Source organism: Adiantum capillus-veneris, chromosome 28, assembly GCF_014529385.1.
Source record: "Adiantum capillus-veneris isolate H3 chromosome 28, ASM1452938v2, whole genome shotgun sequence".
NCBI classification, from domain to species: Eukaryota; Viridiplantae; Streptophyta; class Polypodiopsida; order Polypodiales; family Pteridaceae; genus Adiantum; species Adiantum capillus-veneris.
Genome location: NC_140958.1, coordinates 133,213,883 through 133,233,327, shown reverse-complemented (window position 1 = coordinate 133,233,327; position 19,445 = coordinate 133,213,883).

Below are 19,445 nucleotides of genomic sequence, written 5' to 3'. Positions count from 1 at the left end.
GAGGCTCCCACGCAACTGGGGTGAAAAGCATCGAAAAACCTCAAATCCACTCTCTTTGCTACTTTATTCGGCTCTCCGTTTTGCTTGGTACAATCAAGCACCATTGTTCTTGATTCGTGCAACTTCAGCAGTGTGAAAATTGCTGCAGCTCGGCTTTTGAAGCTTTGACAAACTGCAAATTGGTCACCAAGCTTCAACCGATTTGGTGGTTGCATACGATGCAAGCCAAATCGGCAGTGACTATACATTGCTTTGTGTTTTCAACTTCCTCATCGGTTGCCCAAATTGTCGACAACTTTCATATTTATCTGGTGTATTGCATACGACGCAAACCAAACTATTGGCAACTCAAATTTGCTCCGTGCTTCCGAGTGAATCAACCACTACAGTTTTTCTCCTTGTTGTCAAGTTGGTAGTGGTCTTGGATTGAATTTTGCTTTCGAATTCGGCGTTCTTTTCCATCAAAGGCGTAATTATACGGTTAATTATCGCAACCTGCTACGAGCTCGTTGGAATTCAGGTATTCTCCTTTCTTTTCTCGCACAGTACGTCCACAGCATGGATTCGGACATAGCTATGCATCATGCATTTGATTTCGAGCAGTCCGCGCCCGTTTCGTCTGTCGATGCCACGGGGACGGTTCCTCTCACCGAGGGTAATCGTGCCACGACGGCGACAGACGATGCGTATGAGTTGTTGGACATGCAATATTTTCATGCATTGCAAACACGCATGACTGTGCTTGCAGAAACGAATTTTGCACAATTAAATTAGAATGTCACAGCATTATCCGATTTGATTAAGTTGCATATGCGGTAGTAGGCCACGGGCCCTGCTGGTCAGCAAAATCAGGATCACGGCTCCACACCAGGCCAGGGGCCGTTTGCAGGGCAAGGCCCTCCTCCGGAACCGCTTCACTCTCTAACCCAAAAAGAGGTGGACGATTTGTTGAAAAATACAAAGCCACCAATTTTTTGGGGAGAAGAGCGTCAGCGAAACAAGGACACTGTGAATAGTTTTCTCAGCAAGTGGGATGGTATTAATGACCTTAGACGTACCCCGGATGGAGCCAAGGCGCTGCAGACAAGTCTGACTTTGGACGGCAAGGCCTACAAATGGTGGATGTCTCTCAAGGAGAAGGCCATGCTACCACAGACTTGGGCAGCTTTTGAGACTGTCTTCAAGAAGGAATTTCTACCTACTAATGAGAAGGATAGAAATTGGACCGCCTGGGACGAATGTTCTATGCGCCAGCATAAAACATTATTGGAATATATTTCCCATTATCGGGATGTGATCCTCAAGCTGGAAGGGATGGACACCTTTCAGCAGGTACGTGGGTTCATCCGTGGGTTAAATCCCGAGCTTAAGAAGCATGTTAAAACCGAGGATCCACAAACACTTGAGGACACAATAGTGCAAGCTCACATTCATGATGATCCCGATGATCAGGCATTGCATAGTTCTCATGTGCATGGCACTACACCTGTTTCAACACGTCCATAGCATGTGCATCCTAAAAGAAAATTTGCCTCTGCTGCATCAGAGACCTCCAAAAAGCCCAAGGGGTCTAGAGGTCCTCTCTCAACGGAAGAGTTTGAGAAAGCCAAAAAAGAAAAGTTGTGCTTTAAGTGTTTGGGAACTGGACATAGCAAAAAGGATTGTCCCGAGGGGAAATCTGCTGCTCAAGACAAGGGGAAGGAAAAAGCAGTGCACATGGTGCAGCTTTTACCTCTTGAATCCTCTTCCCAGTTTGCTAATGTGGAAGTAACACACACCCAGGCGGTGCATAAGTGCTATATCACGGCCTCCATGTGGCAGCAGACTTTCGGACCACATGAGTTGGTGCGTATGCATGGCTCTATCCAAGGGCACATGGTGCGGATCTTGGTAGACGATGGTGCGCCGCACAATTTCATCAATTATAAATTGGTGAAACGACTCAAATTACCCCAAACCTCGAGTTCTCATCTCTACAAGGTAGCAATGATTAACGGCCATGATGCTGAGATATGGGAAACTCAGGTTAAAGATGTACCTCTGGAAATTCAAGGATACCGTACCTCTTTGGATTTCCAAGTCATGAATATGGAGAGGGCCGATGTGGTTCTTAGTCGTGAATGGTTTCATAGTTTAGGATCATCACTTAGACGTAGCTATGAGCATAATAGTCTAATGTTCGAATCCAATGGTGTGCATGTGCTACTGTTGGGGGAGAAGGATGTACCTTCCTCACCACTTATTTGTACAGCTGAGCTTATGAAGCTCGCTTCTGATGATGCAATAGAAGAACTCTTTTTGTGTTACTCACTATGCCATTTTATTTCCAATGTGGATGATGTTTGTAATGATGCCAAAGTTTTGAATCAAACTTCCTCAACGCCGCATTCTTCTCTCTCTCCTCTTCCAGCTATGTCTACTAATTCAAAACAAGAAAATGTTGCTAATGAATTAAAGGAACTTTTAAGGGAATTCAAGGATGTTTTCCCAGATGATTTACCACCAGGACTACCACCGACACGTTCTGTGCAACATGGCATAGACGTATTGTGGGTTTACCAACCACTATTCGAGGACATGACTCGGTATGGGTGGTCGTAGACCGGTTGACTAAACTTTGTCAGTTTATCCCAACCAAGTCAACCATTAAGACTCCACAATTAGCTAAGTTATTTGTGGACAATCTTTACAGGGTGTATGGATTTCCAAGTAACATTGTGAGTGATCATGATCCCAAGTTTAATAGTCATTTTTGGAGGGCTGTATTTAAACGATTGGGTACACAACTTAATTTAAGTACGGCTGATCACCCTGAAACAGATGGTCAGACGGAACGAGTCAACCAAGTGCTAGAGGATATGCTACGAGCATACGTTAGCAAGAAGCAATCAGATTGGGAAGATTATCTTCCTATTCTTGAGTTTGCATATAATAGTGCTAAGCATGTTACAACTGGTTTTAGTCCATTCATGCTTATGTATGGTTTTCAACCTAGATCAGCAGTGACGGTGGGGTTGGCAATTGAGAAGCTCCAACAGGTCAAGGAGTTTCTCCAAGATCATATGGAAATGCTGAGACTTTTTCGTCAAAATGTTCGACAAGCACAAGATCGGTATAAGAAGTATGCTGATGAGAAACGTTGGCAAGTTACTTTCACGGAAGGGGAAGAGGTATTTTTGCGTATGCCAGAGCATTCTGAAATTCTGAAGACTGGACCTACACCCAAATTATCTCCACGTTATTGTGGGCCATTCAAGATACTCAAGCGAGTTGGTGATAGGGCCTACAAACTTGAGTTACCTGCGCACTCTCGTGTCCATCCGGTATTTCATGTAAGTCGTTTACGTAAACGCTTGCATGGGGACGACAATGTTATCGGCCAACAGATATTGGTTGATTTCACTGAACCTCCCACTCAACCGCATGAACCTGAACGCATTTTAGATTTTCATGAACTCCGTACTCATCATCATGTACGTAGTCAAGCTTTCGTCAAGTGGAAAGATCGCCCTGAAGACGGTGCCACTTGGGAAAACATTAGCGTTCTTAAGAAGAAATTCCCCACTTTTGTTTTCGAGGACGAAAACGCTTCTCCAAGGGGGGAGTAATGTCAAGCCAAGGGCCAAGCCAAGGGCCAACCAAGGGGTCACGGACTCGGCCAAGGGCCGGCTACCAGTGGGAAGGGGTCCGAAAGTGGCTAGGAGCCTATTAAAGGGAGGTTGGGCGGATGGACCGGGACCTGGCAGTCCATTGGTTTGAAATAAGGCTTAATATATACATTCCCTAAGATTGGAGATTGAGAGGTCAGGGAGGAAGGTTGAGAGGGAATCAAGTGAATGATGGATGTCAACAAACACTCCCCCCTTCCTTGGGTAGATCATACATTTTGGAATGATGTCGTCACCTTTTGAAACCAATCGTTCGAAGTTTTTATGGGTGAAGGCTTTAACCAATAGTTTTCGACCGCCCTATGCGTTTCATCTAGTTGCAAGGGTGGTAAGGTACTCTCCCATGATTTTATTTGCAACGTTGTTGTAGGTGGTGAACTTACAAAGGGAGGTGCAAACTCTTCCTTGTTTGTATGGATATGTACAATGGTAGGTGGACCTTGTCTCAAAGCTTCTATTTCCGTATAGGAACTACATGAAGAGCAAGAAGCCTCATTTGACTTCCCTGTTTTTGAGCTAGGTGGAACAAATTGTTCTTTCTTTGGTACCCAAACTAGCTCTGGAGAGGGTGTGTAGCATTCCATGATTTTTTTCTTTCCGCAATCTTCAATTCGTTTTGGAGCCACAGGATTGAGCTCACATGGGCCCGGTGACAAGTAAGAGCACAATTTACGTTTTGGCACCCAGATTTGATCATTTCCTTCATAGTAGCCTTGGGCTTCCAATAGTTTTTCAAGAATCCAACGCAACGTTTCTTTACATTTCTTGGGGTGAATGGGACGTCTCTTACCAGGCTCTTGTCTTTTAGCACTGGCTATGGTTGCTAAAGAAGCTTTAGGGACCCACTTGTATGTTTTCTTTGTTATATTGGGATGGGTCTTGTATGTCTCAAGCTTTATTTCAGCTACATCAGTTGAAGCTCTAGAGAGTTGGGCTATGGGGACATATGGTTCAACCTCTTGGACATGCAATGTTTTGGGTTTTATTTCCTTAAGAGGCAATATCTCAAGGACTATGGCTTGAGTGGCAGGGCTAGCTAAGAGTTGGTTTCTGTGTTGTGACACCCCCTGTCCCCCAATCAATAGTGCATTTGGTCGCTATCATCCACGTGCATCCTAGGTTTATATTACCCTCCATAGTTCCAATAGGCATGACCAAAAAATCTTGAGCTACAACCCCATTGTCATAACTGACAGAAGTGTGTCAGATTCCAAAAACCGAAGTTTTTTTCTTGTTGACACCCTTGGCTGGATAATACTCTCAGAAAGAGGTGGCTTCCCTAACTGACACCACACCCCATATGATAGCAGATTATATTTAGCACCCGTTCCAATAAGGTGTCATATAGCACTTTTCCATAGGTGCTGTTTAGATCAATAGGGTATCGTAGAGGTGCCAACCAATCCTCGTGGGTTTCAACGTGGAATGCATGTGTGACTCCAAGGTTAGCCTCTTGTTTTCGTCTTATGCATTGTTGTTTCTCCTTTGCCTCAGCTTGAGCTTGTATCTTCTTCAATTCTACTTGTGCCTTGGCTTCCTTTTTTGTAGGGATGGCAAGTAGCTCCTCTTGGCTTAAAGGATCATAGTATCTTTTAAATTTGCTCCCATTGAGGAATCCAATGGTTTCAACTCCATCAAGAGTCTCCACACGAATGGTTCCTTGTGGGGTGATGTCACATACTCTATATGGTCCGTTTCCCGCATATTTCAACTTTTTCTTTTCGTTACGCACTCCATACATAAGGACTTTATCACCAACATTGATATCTTTGTTCTTTAGATTATGGTCAAACCATTTCTTCCTCCTATCTTTTTCCACAAGTGCATTTTGCACAGCTAATTGCCTCTCTTCATCTAGCCTTTCAAGGATATATAATCGCTCAACTAAGGGGTTACCATCCCAACCTTCTTGAGAAGCTACTCAAAGACTAGGAATGACAAACTCCCAACCGCTTCTTGGCCATACACCATCTTGAATGGTGTGCAGTTAATGGAAACTTTGTACGCAATACAATAAGCCCATAGAGCTGATGTAAGCTTTAAATCCCAATCTGTGTGATGAGCTTCCACCGTTTTGGTCAAGATAGAGATTAAGGTCTTGTTGGTGCTCTCAGCTTGGCCATTTACTTGTGGATAATAAGGTGTGGACTTATGGTGAGCTATCATAAAGTTGGTAGTGAGTTCTTTTATTACTCCATTTATAAAATGAGTACCACTGTCACTCACAATCTCAAAGGGACAACCAAATCTTGTAATAATGTTCTCAAAGATAAACTTGGCAATTTATTTTGCATCGGCCTTACATGTTGCCCTAGCTTCCGTCCACTTTGTCACATAGTCAATGGCAATAATAATATATCGAGATTGAGTGCTACGAGCTGCCGGACTAATTGGGCCTACAAGTCCCCATTTTTCAAATGATTGAGTCACTTTAACAGGATGTAAGGGCATCCTATCCTTTTGTTGTGTGATCTTGTAATGTTGGCATTCATCACATCCTTTTGCAAAAAGTGATGCATCCTTGAATAAGGTAGGCCACCAATAGCCTGATTGCAATACCTTTCTAGCTGTTAGTTCCCCTGAGAAATGTCCTACGGCTATACCCATGTGGACTTCTTGCAGTATGTATAAATACTCATCCTCACGGGCACAACGTCTAAGAATATCATCCTTCCCTAGCCTGTAGAGAGTTCCTGCAATGAGAGAGTAAGGTTCACATTATTTTAACAGTTTTCGAGCTATGTCTTTACGAAGCTCTTTGGGTGGAAAACCATTAACTAGAAAGTTCACAATCTTATCACTCCATTTAGGTATGGTTTTGACTAGGAATAGAGAAGTATCGGGCAATGCATCATCAACTCCAATAGGGGCTTCACCATTGGGTATGCGAGACAAATGATCCACCATGACATGTCTTTTACCAAGTCTCACCACAACGGTCAAATCAAACTCAAGGAGAATTAACAACCATCGTGTAATTCTTCCCATGGAACAAGGTTTATTTACTAGATACAACAAGGCTTGATAATCAACATAGAACACAAACTTGTTGGCCAGAAGGTAGTAGCGAAATTTCTTCACTACATAAATCATACCTAAACCTTCTCGCTCTGTAGTGGTGTAGTTTCTCTCGGCATCATTCAATTGACGACTTGCAAAGCTAATGGGGTAGTCCAGTTTATGTTCTCCTGGTTGAGCTAGAACACACCCAATAGCAAAGTTTGATGCATCAATATGCACATGAAAAATTACATTCTGTAGAATAAGAGCGCTAGTCAAGGTCTTTTTCAATGACTCATAAGCATGGTCACACTCCGCAGTCCATTCGAACTCAATAAGAAGCTTGTACAAAGGACGAGCTATCTCGGCAAAGTTTAAAATAAACCGTCGGTAATAACCAACATGGCCGTGAACCTTTGAACTCCTTTATAGTTTAAAGGTGGTGGCAATTCAGCAATGGCTTTAATTTTGCTCTCATCTGTGGAAATCCCATTTTCGGACACTATATGCCCTAAAATGAGTCCATGTTTAACCCAAAATTGGCATTTGAAAGGGTTTAAGGAGATGCGATACAATCTACACTTCTCAAACACTTTTCCTAAGCATGATAGATGTTCTTTCCAAGAGGAATAAACACAAAGGTCATCTAAGAAAGCTTCACAAAACTCTCTCAAATATTCTCTAAAAGCAGTGTTTATTAATCTTTGAAAGGTAGCAGGGGCATTGGTTAAGCCAAAAGCCATAGCATGAAATGCGAACACTCCAAATTCGGTTATAAAGGCTGTTTTAGCTTGGTCCTCCAGCGCAATTGTGATTTGATTGTAGCCAGAGTACCCATCTAAAATGCTATAAGCTTCCCTCCCTGCAACTCTTTCAAGCACATGTTCTGAATATGGCAAGGGGTAATGGTCCCTCCTAGTGGTGGCATTGACCTTCTTGAGATCCACGCACACTCTGAGTTTCCCATTCTTTTTTGGCACAATCACTATTGGAGACACCCATTCTAAGTGCTCAATAGGGTATATGAATCCGCATTCCACAAGCTTTTCAATCTCTTCTTGAACGATTTTTGCATATTTAGGATTCATTGGGTAGGGTCGTCGCTAAACTGGTTTATCCATGTTATTCATGGGGATTGTGTGCTGCACCACGGAAGGTGGAACACCTTTCATATCATGATATGTCCAGGCAAATATATCCCTGAATTCCTTGAGAAGCTCTTTAAGTACACACATCCTCAGTCTCTGTTAGATCTTGGGTAATGAAAACAGGTTTGGACTCTTCTCCTGCGTCTACTAACTCTATTTCCTTAACTATCGTTGGACCGTCATAGACTCCATTGCTCCCATCGATAGGTTTTCTTTGAGCCTTTGTATACACAACCTTACGTTCCTCTGTGGTATAGGATTTGAAATGTTCAGGTGGTGCAGGGTGTAAGTTTGTGGGGTCCTGTTGTTCTGTGGACTGTGATTTCACTTTCGATTCCTATTGTTGTTGAGCTAACTCTCGATTTTGTTGTCTCCTTACGGTACGGCTCAACTTTGGCTTCTCTGTAGCCTCTGATTGTGCGATGTCAATGGGTTGTGGGCTACACCACATAACGCTTTGAAGGTATTCACCCCAGTTATCTACCAACTTTCGATGAGCATCACATGCCCCTATATAATTAATCCATTCTACGGTAGATTTCTTTTCATTTATTCTAGCACGCACATTTTCTCGATATCGTCGCCTCTTATATCTCTTACTCTTCTTGTCTAATTTTTTATTGCAATAGATCTTTAGTGAAGAGTCACTAGATGAATCGCTTCTTGTGTCTTCTGCTCCCTTGGATAGATTGCCATCTAGGTTACCACTGGGCCCTGAATGGTTTGTCCCCACATTTGCACTAAGATTTAACTCAGATTTTTCGTCCTCAGAGTCAATTCCAATTGATGATTGTGACCCCAAATGGTGTGGGCTATAGTCTTGTGAGGCACTATTGGTTCCAATGCCAGTCAATCATCAATTCCAATTGATGATTGTGACCCCAAATGGTGTGGGCTATAGTCTTGTGAGGCACTATTGGTTCCAATGCCAGTCAAACTTTCATCTTGTAGGTCATCAGAAGCTATATGCATTGCTTCTAGCATATTTAAGGGTACGAGTGGTGGCATTTCATCCCCCTCAGGTGCTACCCAGGTCGTCCCCCTATTTCCCCAAGTGTCTATGGTTGTTGCTAGGTGGACCCAATCCACATTGTTTGACTCAGTCATCCCAAGTAGTACATCCGTATAGGGAGAATCTTCCCCAACATCATTGTCCTCTTTACACATGTAACAATACTGCAATGGGGCCGAGTGAACTGTGGTGTCAGATCTATGCTCAATTATAAACCTGTTTCCTAGAGGATGTGCTCGACCGGTCACAAGATCCACTCGAATGACAGAATCTTGGAACTGCAGATAGACATGGTTTTTAGACCAGTCATGCACCATTTTTGCTTCCTTCATGAAAGGATGTCCTAAGATCATCTCCGATGCCATAGTGTGTTTGGAGAAATCCATAACAATGAAGGTAATCCTTATTTTATGTCCAAAGACCTTGATCTTGAGATCTTCTAGCATCCCAATAGGTTTAACAATAGACCCATTGGCCATCTTCACTACTATGGTTGTGATCGCAAGGTGAGGTCTTCCCATAGTTTCCCAACAATTTTTAGTCACAATGCTAACCCCAACGCCACCATCAAGGATTCCCTTCACAGTTAATCCCTTAGTAGTGATTGGTATGGTCGCATTGGATTCATCACCCTCAAAGTATTGTCCCAACTTGTTAACAGGTATTTCTATATTAACAAGGTTCTCACCTAGATTGGGTTGTGGATCTAAGTGTTCCTCCTCTATTGGCATCTCCCCAACTCCATCCATCTGTGCAAATTGTGGTAGCCCAAAATTCATTTCTCCATTGAGGAAGGCTCGAAGAGGTGAGACTAGCTCAGGGTCTTTATATAGTTTGGACATGATGGTGGTTCTAACTTTTGAAGACGTGAAATCCATCAATTTGGAAATGTTTAACGGCACCTTTTGGACTTCAGTCCCTTGACGTGGGGAAGATGGGATCTCCATTTCTTTGATAGGATCAAGTAGTCCCTCTGTAAACATTCTTTCCATCAAGAAGTGAGTACGCCCACTTTCCCATGACTTTAAGTCACTTTCTTCTTGGATGACACTAGGTATGGCTAAGGGTCTATGGACTTGGTGAGGTTGTTGTTGCGTAGGGAACACGGTGTCTGTAATCTGGATCTGCCTAGGTGTTGGTTCTAGATCCCTTTGGGTATCTTCTACCAAACTTCTGTAGGGTTTGGATAAGTTCCTATCTTCTTCTTGGATCCTGTCCATTGTGGCTCATGAAGATCTTCCTTGTTGGTTTCTATCTTAGTGGTCGTTTTGGTCTCCATGTTTCACCTGAATCCAAATCCTCTTCAGTATCGTTCATATATACGAGGTCGTCACCAGTCCCTATGTTGGTCTTTGAACTCGGGTCTAACTTCGCTGCTTTTTGTGATCTCTTCCTTCATGTTTTCTTCTTTTCCTGAGATTGGGCAATTGATACTGTGTCTCTTTCCTCAAGAATATAGTTTTGTTTTTGAAGCATCGATCGTGTGAGTACGTTTACTGGTACGACAAGTGTACTTTGTGATGGCTCCTCGGTAACTTCAATCAAGTTTAATGGCGTGATCTTCGGTGCATTTGGATTATTTGGACATTGGGCAATCAAATGATCTATGCCACATCGATTACACATGAGTATCGGCATTGTAGACGTGCTCGCTTGATTGGTTTGCATTAGTATGGCATTCTTTTGTTGCCTAATAGGACACTTGGCTACACGATGTGGACCTCCACACTCGTAGCATTGAAGAGGTGGTCTCTTAGCAGTGTAATTGATATTTTGGCCTCTTGCCGCAAGAGCAACTACTTGATATACAGGTTTGACTTGTCCCCAATAGTCCTCCATGTAGTATTGTAGACTTTCTTCAAGCACATCCATTCCATAGGCGATATTTGGGTCCACATCTTCCTCACATCCTTCCAAACAAGCAATAGATGACTCACAACCCACTTGATTCACTGAAGTGATTCTCGTATGTGGTGGTTGCGGTCCTAGCACTGGAGGTGGTAAGGGTGTTGTTTGAACAACATTTTGGGCCCTAGGGACCATGTGCTGTGCTATTTGTTCAAGAGGTGGGGCCGGCATCAACGCAGGCACTCGAGGTGTGTCTGTCCATGCTAAGATTGGTCTATTGGCCATCGCGTGTTTAAATACTATGCAATCCTTAGCTTGATGACCATACCTTCCACAGGCATTGCAATTTCCATTGAATTTTACTCTAAAAGTAGGGCATTCACTGGTACTGCGGTCCATAGCATACTGAGCACCATTGTTGCTCCCTTCTTGGATACATATGATTGTTTTGTGGAGCACGATTGTCACTAAGACTCTCTTGAATAGCCTTGGTGAGATCTGCTAAAGTCATCTCAGATATCTTTGGCTCCTTAGCAATAGGCTTTAGGGTCATTGGTTGATGCCCCGATGCTTGCGAGCTAATAGATTTAGGCTCAACAGACACTCTTTCTCCTTGAATCATGAAATTATCCTCCAATTGGATCGCATTGGTGGTGACTGCTTCCCAAGTGGTGATACCTCTAATGACTAGGCCATTGTAGATATCCTCATGTCGTAATCCCCTAATGAATCTATCAAGCAATTGATTATTATTGAAGTGCTCATTTGGATTACAACGAGAATTCAAATGCTTCAAGCAACTAATAAAGTCTCTCACCAACTCTCCTTCCTCTCGTTGCGCTTTCTGGAGCTGAGAGGCTACACCTCCCCCTCGTATGTATTCTTTCAAGAACAGTCTCCTAAGAGCAGGGTAACTTTTTTTTTCTTCCACCCTTAGGGTTCTATACCAATCCCCTGCCTTCCCACTTAAGGTTAGGCTTAAAGCATTACTCTTGTGCAGGTCATTGTGTTCTCCTAGAGAATCACATATTTGTTCAAACACTTTGATATGCTTTCTCACATCCCCATCTCCACTAAATTTTTGTGTAAGCTTGGCTATTTGTACTGCCTTACTTCTAGGCTCTCTATCAGGCGTGTTACGCATATTCTTAGCAATAGATCGACCAATAGCTTGAGCAAATGTTGCGAAGTCACCTAAGTGACCAGGAACCGTGGGTGTAGGTGCTCTCGAGACTACATGTGGAGTAGGTATTGGCATTGGGCTTGGTGCATAGGAAGCACTTGGGTTCCACGTTTGGTATGGTGTTGTGCCATGTGGCGGCCCAAAATTCATATGTGTGGCCCTAGGCATAGCAAACGTTGGATGTGACATGCTAATGCTAGCCGGTATGGTCCCATGGAAATAAGAACTTGGGTGTTGTGGTTGTGGAGTATAGGTTATTGAAATAATGGGAGGGGTAGGGACTACATGAGTGTGACATAGGTGCATACGATTGGTACACACTTGTAGGTATTGTTGCAGGCATTGAGCTACCATGTAGTGGTACTTTACTAACAAATGAGGTCCATGGCGTGTTTCTCGGCATGCCCATCATTGGGGTAGGCATGGTAGCCGTGGTGTCATCAAGGGAAATATGAGCTAGACTTGGAAAAGTAAAGCTATCACTTGTGGGCTTAGATTGCACCGAGACCCCTGGCGAAACAACATATGGGGGATCCATCGAACTTATGGAGGGAGTCTCCATTTGCGATAAGGTCGGTTGTTTAGACTTTCCTATATCCAAGAATCTCGTGAGACCCGTTGAAGGCATGTTGATCCCCTTGTTCTGTCTCTCTAACTCAATGACCCTATGGATGACCTCAAAAACTCTTTGTTATTGATCCTCCACACTAGTAGCACCCATTGTGGATTGTAGGACATCTAACCAACCCACGTGATAGGTGTGACCTGTGTATAGGTCGGTTAGAGTTTCCATTTGTAGTTCGTATTCCCAGTTCTCATTTAAGAACGCTCTAGGATTGAGGTGCTAGGGGTGTCCTTTGAGTTAGATGCAATATTGCTTTCTAGGGGTTGGCCCTTAGTGGTTGCTAAGTCAGAAGCACTTGATTTCTCTCTTAGAAAGGATATTGACATAGGGGCTTTCACTTTTAACTCTCTTCATTGCTCCACCTTGCGTAAGCTCTCGATTTCCTTTTCCCTTGCTGTAAGGATATATCGCTCAACCTCTTGCACTTCGGCAAGGATTCTACCATCGGGTAATATGACCTCGGAGGGGAATAGCTCTGAAGAGTCAGGAGGTGAAGTGAATGAAGTATTCACGTGCACATTCTCTAAGGGTATAGGGTCTACGTTGGTCATGAATTGAGAATTTACTTCCCCACCCCCCTCATTTACATCATTGACTCCGTGTTCGGAGTGAGTGGCTCTACTAAAGGTTTCCTTCAAGCGGCTAAGCACGCTCGGCCCGGACTGTGGGCCCATGGCATGCATGTCTTGGCTTGAGCTATGGGGATTAGGCATTGGGAAACCCTCCATGACGTCCTAGTGAGTAGCGTTAAATGGTATCCTTGCATTTGCACTATATTTCTACTCAAATGTATACATTTTTTATCAAAGTTTTAACCTAGTGTTCATTCTCTCTTTCCGTAATAGCCTTTTTCCATACAAACACCTTACCCTTCTTAGATCTTTATGCATTTACATCATATTTCTCTCTTCATGCTAAATGTAAATAGTAAACTTAATTCTACTCTCCTAGTTTTTTTACTGCACATTCTTTTAACTAATTACCTTTACTAATTTAAATAGCCATCTACATCCCATAATTTGTAAATAAATAATTTATGGGCACTTATCTTACCCATCTTCTCTCAAGGGTAGGGTTAACCTTGTAGGCCTTCCCTTCCCCACCACTATGTGACCCAACTCTTGGATCATTTACTTGTGTTGGTCAACAAATCTTAAATATAATGTATATCCCCAATAAATCAAACTTTATTGGAGCCTACCTCATTTTTTTAAGGTGGATTCTCTTTTGAAAAAGCATGCTACACCTTGGATGCATGCTAAAGGGCCCCCTACAAGGAGACTTGGTTCAAAAGGTGTTTTGGATGCATCTTGAACGCCTTAGCTCGTGGGTATACTTGAGGAACACTCCAAAATAAGCTTAAACACTTTGAGAAGGTCAAATTTTCCTTTTACAACACCCAATTCTGAGTTACAGGCTGAAAATTATGGTGAAAACAAGGTACTGCGGACACTGTTACTGTAGGTCAAAGTTACAATCAGGTAAACCACAAAAGTGAAAAGTTTTCTTAAATTATTCAACATTCTAAAATAACAATGGGGAGTTAAAAACCACTTGCATGTGGAGGGTTCGGCTCAAGATGCTTCCAGTGACACAACAAACAGGATGGGGACACTCTGCAGGAGCCACTGGAGGGACATCATAGTGGGGCCCACATACATTATCAACCCTTATGGAGCCTCCACGACTTAAAAGGCTATTTTTAATGAAAAAATAAGTCCCTTATTTGCATAATTGAAGGAATGGTCAAAAGGGAACCTAACTATGGTGAATTACCTACCTTAGTCAAGTTTAAGCTAACCCAAGGTCTTGTACAGCTATAAAAAGGCCCTTTGGCAAGCACAAAAATACACACACCTACTCCATTGCTGCAAATAATCTCCTCTAAGGTTAGGGAAGCCCTAATCTCTCTCTCCTCTTGTCTCCCTATCCATTTCCTAAGCTCGCTATCATAAGCGGCACCATAGAGAGAGCATCAATATGCTATTGTTACCATTCTCTTGCAAACATTTCTCTTACCATACTCATCCCTAAATAAGGATTGTAGATTCTATATGAGAGCAAGGATATCAAGTTCAATGATCTATCTCATGGTTTGATCAACAAATTGTTGCAATTGGGGTGTCGTCGTCACACTTTTGCTCTAAACGCATGTAAAATTGGTAAGCATATCTTGGCAGCTTCTCATATTTTGTGCTCATTGGGTTGCTTGTTTGTTGAGAAAGTTTTTGTGCACCATGGTGTCTATTTTCTTGGCTTCTCTCCTTATGTTGTGTGTAAGTAAGTCTTGGGGCTGCATAGATGGAGAAGAGCTCTCTATGCATGCCGCCTTATGTGTGTAAGTAGTCTCTTCTTTTGGGAAAGGAAAGGAGTTGTCAAGTATTTGTGCATTATGGTGTTTTGAGTTTTGAGGTTTTGTGCTTGCTTTTCTTAGAAGTATATGAGCACTAATATGGTGAAGGTCAATCTTTGCATGTGAGTTTGTGCAGTGTTCAAAGGGATTGCTTAAGGAGTGTGTGTTGAATGGTTGAAGGGCATTTGTGTTGAAGCACATAAGGAAGGTGTGAGTGTGTGTGTGTGTGTGTGTTGTATATGGTTTGTTTTGGTTTCCTTCTTTCTCCATAAAAGAGGGTGGTGCCCCTAAGAAATATGCGTGTGTAGGGTCTCACGGAGTGGTTGTCTCGTGGGAGCCTTGAGTTGAGCCCCATCTCAAAAAATCCGCTCTCATAAAAGTGGTGCCCCCACTGAGGAACTTTCCTAATTGCCTTCTATTCTCCTCGTGAACAATAGAGTTGCACCATATGCTTTTCATTTTTCACAACGCATCAGAATTAACATTTGTGTAGATCGCAATTTTTTTTTACCAACAACGCATTGTTTTTATGTTTGGAGCAGAAAGACTTGGTGAAATCTTGGCATCTCCAAATCCCATCATTCTTCCATTCATTAATTATGATGATTCATTTGATGTCCATGTTTTTATTTTTTTTTGAGGCAGGGACAAGAGGCGCTTAGATAGCGATCCACTCAAAGGAAACTTTCTTCAAGAGAAAGAAAAAGGAGAACACATTGCCACATGAACCAACCTGGAGCTGCTTCTCCTTTTACACCCATAGCTCGTCAATCTGTGCACATCATAATTGCTACAAAATTTAGATTTCAAGCAACCATTAGGAGAATTTTTGGACCCACTCGCCTTAATGAAATTAATGCCTCAATCAACCCTTTTATTTTGCCTATGATAAATTATGAACTAACACTTGATGTATATATTTTCATTTTGATGTGATCACTCATCGTAGTCAAAACTTTGTGGTACACAAGCCTCCTTGTATTGTAAAAATGTCAAGCACTTTTCCTACCTTTCATTCTAAAAATGGTGAGGATGCACAAGAATTTTTGGATAATTTGGAGATGGCACACCTCATCTCTGGGAGAGATCAAGAAGAGGTAAAGCTGCGTGCTTTTCCACTCGTTCTCAAAGGGGAGGCTAAGGCATGGTACGAGGCCTTGCAACCTCAAAACAAAACCAATTGGGAGAGGCTACGTGCAATTTTTCTTGCCAAATTTGGGCAAGGAGATACTCCAGAGGGTCTTTGGAAGTGTCTACTTCAACATAAACAGGTATTCCTTGAAGACTACCCATCTTATGAGGCCGTTTTCCTTAACCTATGGGATAGATGGGAGGCTACCTTACAAAACCAAGGTGGTGCACCAAACTTTCTAAAGAAAGATAGGTTCATGGCTAGCTTGTATCCAATTTTGAAGACCAAGGTAGAGTTAAAATTCCCATCAACATTTGAGGAAGCACGTGAGGTGGCCATGGTCAAATTCAAGAAGTTAAATTTTCAAGCACATAGAACAAGGGACCTAAATGAAGTCATTGAGAGGGATTCTTCACCAAGCATGGGAGCACAAGTTAGGGGCTCTCTTGCCCAAATTTCACAAATAGGGGAAGGATCACAACAAGAGATCTTGCAAAGATTAACTCAACAACTAGAGAGTCTCACCTAGTGCAGGGCCTACCCCAACAACGACAACCAAGAGAAGGGAATCGCAATCAACGACGTCAAGCACAAGAGTTGAGATGCTGGAATTGCAACGAAGTTGGTCATGGCATGTATAATTTCCCTCACCCTCGAAGGTTTCCAGGGGACATATACCCTCCTAGACCCCCTTCGCTCATGGTGCAGCAAGAGCATGCTCAAGCCCCGCAAATTCTTCGTCGACCACCACCACCTCCAGTGGCAAACATCCCTCCTGTCCCACCGGTGGAGGAAGAGAGAGGAGTAAACGTCATAAATCTGGAAGAGGAGATAGAGGTGAGCCCTATACATTTTGATGTTATGCCAACAGAAAAGCGCACAAGAGCACACAACAAGGATGAAGACACAAGGAATGAAGAGTCAGAACCTGCAAGGAAGGAGAGGAAGAAAAAGTCAAAGAAGGAGGAAGGAGGCAAGAAGCAGAGGTCAAGGCAAAGGGAGATCGGCATCAACGATTTTCCATTAGGAAAGAATATGGAACCCTACAACATCTTAGAAGATTTGCAAACTCAAAAGCCCAATATTTCTTGGCCTCAACTCCTACATCTATCACCCAAGGTGAGAAAGCACTGGTCCAAACTTGTAAGCACAAGACTCCCAAGAAAGAAAGAAAAAGTGACAGTAAAGGCATTGACTTCAAAGCCACAACAAGATGTGGAACCTATTGTAGATGCTTATGTAAGGGGTAGGAAGGTATCCAATGTGTATGTTGATGGTGGAGCACAAATGTGTGTGATCACGGAAAGAGCCATGAATAGACTAGGGCTTGAAATCACTAAATCCTCTAATTGTCAAGCTAGTCTGGCCAACAATGCAAGTGTGAAGTGCCTAGGGATCATCGAGAATGTAAAAGTTTCTGTATGTAATATAGATGCACGTGTGGACATGTATGTTATGCCAGCCAAGGGGGAGGGCTATCCCATCATCCTAGGGAGGCCTTGGCTCATTGCTGTGAATGCAGATCAAAAATGGGGACGAGGACAATTGATTCTCAAAAAGGGGCAACATGTAGTATACGATTGGCATGAAGGAAAGCAGCTCGACATCAACTATGAGACCACGGCTGATGAAGAAAGTGAAGAGAGTTTTGGATCAAGCGACGAGGAAAGTTCAACCACTACATCCAATAGCGAAGAAGAATCATCTTTGGAGGTAATGGGAATCATCTTCAACACATCAAAAACTCCATCAATAGAGGTTGACCCAACAAAGGAGCAAACAAAGGATGACAAAGGTGACCACAAGCACTTTGAAGACTTTGAGAGGATGCTTGCAAAAGATCTTACCCCTGAGGAGAAGCGGTCCTACATCGATATGCTCAAGAGGTATCCCAATTTGTTTATCACTGATTACTCACAAATTAGAGGTGTGGATGTTATAGAGCATGGCATAGAATTAAAACCAGGTACTAAACCTGTGGCTCAAAAGCTAAGGCGCCTAGGAAAAATACAACAAGAGGCACTTTTGACTGAGGTTAACCGACTCCTCAAAGCTGGTTTCATTTACCCTGTGTCTAACTCTGAGTGGGTGTCCCCAATTGTAGTAACCCCTAAAAAGAACGGAAAATGGAGGGTCTGTGTTGACTACAAACCGCTCAATGCTGCAACAAAGAGGGATCATTTTCCTCTTCCTTTCCAAGATGAAATCTTAAACGAAGTAGCCGGCTATGAATGTTACACAGTGTGTGATGGGTATTCAGGGTATTTTCAAATCAGAATAGCAGAAGAAGATCAGTTAAAAACCACTTTCATCACACCTGGGGGTTGCTTTGCCTATAGAGTGATGCCATTTGGGCTCACAAATGCTCCTAGTACCTTTATAAGGTTTACAACTCTTGTCTTTCAGCCCTTCTTTGGAAAGTCAATTAGGGTTTTTATGGGTGACTTCTGTATCTATAGTAGCCAAAGACTTCATTGCCAAAAAGTTGAGGAGGGGCTTAGGAGGCTTCATCAATTTGGGGGACAGCTTAACCCTGAGAAGTGTCACATTGCAGAGTCACAAGTGGTATTGCTAGGTCATGTAGTTTCTTTGCAAGGAATTCAAGTGGATCCATCAAAAGTAAATGCTCTCTTGTCACTACAACCACCAACGACAACCAAGGAGCTCATGACTTTCAACCACAAAGTAAGGTACATGTCTCGTTTCATTCACCTTCTAGCGGAAGCTATTGCACCTTTGCACAAGCTAGCAAACAAACCCACATTTGAATGGAGAGAGGAACACGAATTATGCTTTACTGAAGTAAAGGGTATTCTCAACTCTCTTCCAACAATAATGCCACCAAATCCAAAGGATACATATTACATCACGCCAAGTGTAGGAATGGAGGCCATCGGTGTAGTTCCCATGCAAAAAGACCCAAAAACATGCTACATGAGGCTAGTATACTTTGCAAGCAAAGTCATGACCGCTGCAGAGAAGGGCTACACCGATATGGAGAAGGTGGTATTCACAATTATGTTTGCGGTAAGAAAGTTCCGATCATATCTCTTACCTGCACCATTTGTCATTCTCACCATGGAAAACAATTTACCATATGTTGTGCAACACATGAGCCTCTCATCTAGGATAGCCAAATGGGTTCTAGAACTTCAAGAGTTCGAATACACTTTTCTTGTGGAAGATAGCACAAGGGCAGGTCTTGCAGACATTCTCACATACAAAGTGAGAGAAAGGAAAGAGTCACCAAAGGCAGGAGACAAAGCTACACCACAAAATAATGAGGAGGAGATGGACAATGCACACATTTTGTGCTTTGATGGAGCTTACCGACGACAACACGATCAGGCAGCAGGGGGGGTTCTTATTCTAAGTCCACAAAGGGAAGTTCTTGTTAAGAAAGGTATCACCTTGGAAAATGTTCATTCTGATAATGAGGCTGAGTATGTCACCTTAAAGTTGGGGCTTGAAGAATG